Source organism: Rattus rattus, chromosome 11, assembly GCF_011064425.1.
Source record: "Rattus rattus isolate New Zealand chromosome 11, Rrattus_CSIRO_v1, whole genome shotgun sequence".
NCBI classification, from domain to species: Eukaryota; Metazoa; Chordata; class Mammalia; order Rodentia; family Muridae; genus Rattus; species Rattus rattus.
The window spans coordinates 60,598,343-60,603,495 of NC_046164.1; the positions used below are offsets into that span (position 1 = coordinate 60,598,343).

Below are 5,153 nucleotides of genomic sequence, written 5' to 3' on the forward strand. Positions count from 1 at the left end.
TTTTTTTTCTTCTCTAAAAGACTAAAGACTAGAAATAGCTCAGGTCCTGAGCTCCCCAGGAGAGGAGGTCTTCCATGGACCCCAAAACCCAGCTTTAGGGGTAGGGAGCCTGGAGAAGTGAGCTCTTCACAAAGTCAACTCTGGATGGGAAAGCTCTTGGTCTTCTGCAGCCTTTCTCTTCTCTGCTTCCTGCCCTGCCTCGGAGAAGGCTGGTGAGGCCAGGGTTATGGCAGCAAGTTCAGCTTCTTCCCTTTGAGGACTTTGGTGATATAGACGTAGAAGAAATCGCAATAGAGGACTGTCTGGATCAGGCCAGTAAGGATGTCAATGAGGTCAAAGAAGCCGTAGAAGTGGTAACACCAGATCCAGTTGAAGAGATAGAGTGTATGATAGACACCCAGTGCAAACAGGAAATGGCTGGTGATGGTCTCTGCCTCACCAACTTGCTCACCATGAAAAACTGTGTCAAGATAGCCACTGACTCCAGGTGGATGGAGAAAGACCATAGAATCTCCAGAGGGGTGAAGTAATGCTATTTTTGAACGCCAAAATAGCAGTAGGAACAACAAAAAACTCCACCTAGAAAGTTCATGGTTTCCACCATAAGTAGCTTTGAACAAGCTATGTAGACCACATTTATGCAGGTATTGTAGAGTGAAATGTAGTTGGTGAACAGGTCCAGATATCAGGTAGTGAACACCACAGTAACAGGACTTGGCTCTAATGCCTGCACACGATCACGACTTACAGATTTTGAGTAGTAACAAGATGATAGGTGGGAGAGGTCTCCCAGGAATCGGAAGAGGTTCATGACAGGAGGACTCAGGAAGGGCTGAACTGCGAGGGAGGCTGGCTGGCCAGGCTGCCTTGGAGCTGCGGTACTGCCAGGTTGAGGGTGGAAGAGAAACTCTTCAGTAGCTCAGCTCTAAGGAAGGGTCTCTGGAAGGCGAGCCGAGGCTGGAGCTGGTGGTAAAAGTTGGCTGAGAGAAAAGGGAGGAGAGCCAAGGTGGGTAATGTTCATCTTTAATACAAACTCTTGGGAAATAGACAAAATCTGGACAAGTTATTCATTAGAATGTAATGTAAATGACTATTAATCTAACTTTTAGTATAGTCCCAGTCACATCTGAAATTTCAGAGCACAGTTTCTGCTTTCCACATTACTATCAGCATTCTGGCATTAGTAGACTCATACCAGAATTTGTCATTAAGGTTGGCTTATAAACTTCTAAGTTTTTCCTCTTAGCTGGCTTCTTCAAATCTTTTGAAATTCTTCCCTCAAGCCAGTTTGAAAGTCTAAAGAATATAGACAGAAATGGGCAGACAGGATCTCACTTGTGGCACACATTTTCTATAGTAGTCAGTATTTTTGTGATAAAATTCCACAGGGAAACTATTTAAAGGACAGAAGAATTATTTTGCTTCATAGACCTGCAGTCCATGGTTGACTGACAGTGTGTGTGCGTCATTTGGAACACCATGGTGGGGAGAACAGGCTAGAACAGAGCTTCTCTCACATCAGGCAGGAAGAAAGGAGCAGCAGAGATAGATAGAGGAAGAAGTAGGGAGTGAAATAGCTTTCGATGTCTTGTCCTTAGTGATCCACTTTTTCCAATTAGGCACCATCTTCTATAATTTCTATTCACTCACAATAGTCTATTCAATTAGGAGTCTCTCAGTAGATGGATCAATTGATTAGGTTAGTGGCCTCAAGATCCAATTACATTCCAAGTCATACCTCTGAACATTGCATTAGGGACTATATTTCCACATGACTCTTTTGGGGAGACACTTCATATCTAAACTGCAACAGTATCCATAACAGAGTTGAAATGAGACATGTGACTTCAGTTACTGATTATTTAGTTGCTGGTATAGGACATTTATGAATATCGTCTATTTCGGTATGGTAGCCCATGACATTCAATATGGTCCAGTTGGATCTGTGAAGAACTCGGTGAGCAGAAACCCCTTATTGACCCCTTCAAACTATGACATTAAAAAGACATCAATCTTAGATATTTCCAGCCATCGAGGCACTGAAAGTTTGTTGTTGTTAACATGGTTCATCATGGTATATCCTGATTCATGCTGGAATTTATTAATTTTTGCTATGTTCTGAAAACTTAGAAAGTATTTTGCAATTGTTATTTAATGTTGATTGTATCTTCATGAAGTAAGCAAGCACGGTTATTGTCTTAAGTTATAAGCAAGGAAGCTGAGGCTTTGAGCAAATATCCTGTCCAAGGTGCCAATTTAAACAGAGTTCAAGATCTAAGTTTAGGAGATCTTACCCAACTGAACTTCTATTCTCTGTTGGCCACTGAGTCAAGACTTTAGGAAAAAAAACCCAAGAAATAATATTAATTATCTCCAGACTTTGAAGCCAGTCCCAATTTATTAGTGAAGAACGAGAAACATTAAAAAAATGTTGTAAAAAGACAACTGAATCTTAGATACAAGGCATCACATGAATGCAAAAGAAAGATATGATCGTTTTGAATTTTTCGAAACTATTTTTATAGTTACATTTCTTTCTTTCTTTGCATGCATTGTGAGGGAACACGTATGTGCTGTGGAGTTCATGTGCAGTTCAGAAGACAATTTGGCTCAGTTGTTTTTCTCCGTCTATTGGGTGGGTTCAGAGAATTGAACCCAGATTACCAGACTTGGTGGCAAATGCCTTCTCCCACTGAGTCATGCCCCTGGCCCAGCCTATAGTCAGGTTCAGAGAAGAGATATTTATGAGCTTAGAAAAGAAGAACACTTTTATAGGTTGGACTTGAGTTCTACAATAAAGAAAAGGGGGGGACACTTGGAGAAAATTTGGATGGGCAAAATTTTTGTATTAGTTTGGAATTTAAACTAAAATCTGGATTTTTGCTTGAGTTACCCAAGAAGTATGAATTTCTGAAGGACACGGGACATGCTTTGTTCTCTAACTACATGCTTGTCAAATTAGCTTTATCTTGTAGATGTTAAGTAAATCACACTGCTCTACTGACCATAAGATTTGCTGATCAGATTAATATTTCTCATTGTCTCTTTTGCATCAAGGCCTGGCTTCTCTTTGGCATCTCATTTGTCCAAACCTGATCCTTCATGACTGATTATGCTAATTTCCACCTATCCACAAATACAGCAATCAGCACATTGCTCGTTTCTCTTCTCCTTTACTCACCTCTATTAGATTGGCCAGAAATCTTGGGTGAGAGATTCAAGAAATAAATACTTCATGAGTTTTAGGCTGTTTTCCATTCTGAATAGAATGAGGAAGCTTTCAATATCCTAATCCTTAACTCCCAGGATGTGACTCATCCTTTTTGTTTTTCTTCTGTGTATCCATGTTGTATATACTACCCTCCCATTAGTCCCTGTGTAGCTGTGTGAGTTTTCAGACACTACTGCAATATTACAGTGCTTGTGCCGGACAACTTTTATTTTACATAATCATGATATTTTATTACTGCTTTAATAATTGTTCTACTGTATTATCACTAATGTTCTGATCCTAATGTCTGCATTAAACTTTACCATGGGTATATACACAGAGAAATACATAGAGCGTACACAGAACACAATATTATTCAATTTGAAGTCTCCACTGGAATATATCCCTTCTAGTAGGGCTTCAGTATTCGGTTATTTGAGTCCAGATCTTCCTTTGTACTAGGTGGTAAAGTCTTCTCTTAGGAGCACACATCTGCAATCCCAGTACTTGTGGAACTGAGGGAGGAGGGTCAAGCTAGCCTGAGACCTTGTCTCAAAAAGCCAAACAAATAACAAACAAACTGAGGCAGCTCACACCACAGAACAACAGGTATTGATTTTTGTTTCCACTTAAGTTCTTTCAACATTGAGGATATTCTGTAGACTTTTACTCATTTGACTCTTAGCAAAATGTCTTCATTTATATATAGCATTCTTGGGTATTAAATTGACTGTGCTCGGAATGGATAATTTAGGCATGGAAAATAGCTCAATAAAAAAGAAATAATCATATACACAAAAACCAAAAAGACCTGTTCACCTGGTTAGAACTGGTCTAGAATTTCCGAGCTGTCCAGGGAGCATAATTCATCACCTAAACTTCAGAATCACACCATTACATTTTTTTTCTTTCAAATCTATTTACATGTGAATATAACAGTTTAAAGTTACATCTGGATTCTATTCTCTGGTGACAAAGCCCAAGGCTTGTGCCACCTTCCTTGGGTGGATTTATTGGGAGATGTGGCTTTTGCTTTGCTTTTCCTCTAAAGTAGATTGTCAGAACGGTATCTTCCTATGCTTACAGCCTTGCTGATGGGATATGAGGTACTGAGGACCACCTCCACCCCATACATAAATTTTATATTCCATGTGGAAGAAAGATCAGTGGGTATGATCACTGTTAATCACGTGAAATTACATTAGATGTAAACGTATTTTTCAGAGAACACATCCAGTGTGTTTAAATGTGAACCCTTGAAAGCCTTTGGCCATCCCTAGGGCTTATCCCACATAAGGACGCCAAGTTGTTTTCTATATCTTCCCTGTCTGCCATGCCTCTTCTTCCTCTGAACTTTTCAAGGTTATGTTTAAACTTGGAGTTAGAAGCAGGAAGTACAATGCCTTCTCTCTCTCTCTTTCTCTCTCTCTCTACACACACACACACACACACACACACACATACACACACACACACACACACACACACCAGTATTAGTTCAAAACAATGCAAAAAGATACCAGTAATATGCTATAAAATTATTTTATACTCATATATACAACAGAACAGCAAAGTCTTTTCATTCCAAAAGCTAATTTCACCCGCTATTTATATTTAAAAAAAACATTAGTCCATATGGGGAGAAGTTTGTGATTCTACATTAACAGCTAGTCACTGGATATTTTTAAATAGTTCTTCAGATAAAGGACAGGCCCTTGCTTTTGAACTTTTTGTGACACGAAGTTATTATCTTGTTGCAGAGTAGATTAGAAACAGTACCCAGTTTCTGTTTCAGCCACAATTAGAGGTGAGGTCATAGCCTGGTTCATTAATCTTAAGATAAGAAATAAACTTGTTTTTCCTCAAGAGTTATGAGATTGATGCCCCTGCTACTGTCTTGATTCATTTATTTGCATGTAAGCTGCCTGGGCTTGTGGGCATC

The 5,153-nt window shown here is 39.4% G+C and overlaps 1 pseudogene; it reads right to left on the reverse strand.

Annotated features, from left to right (window-relative positions):
- Positions 1-224: 224 nt before the first annotated feature.
- Positions 225-811, reverse strand: LOC116912013 (annotated as a pseudogene).
- Between the last annotated feature and the right edge of the window lie 4,342 nt (positions 812-5,153).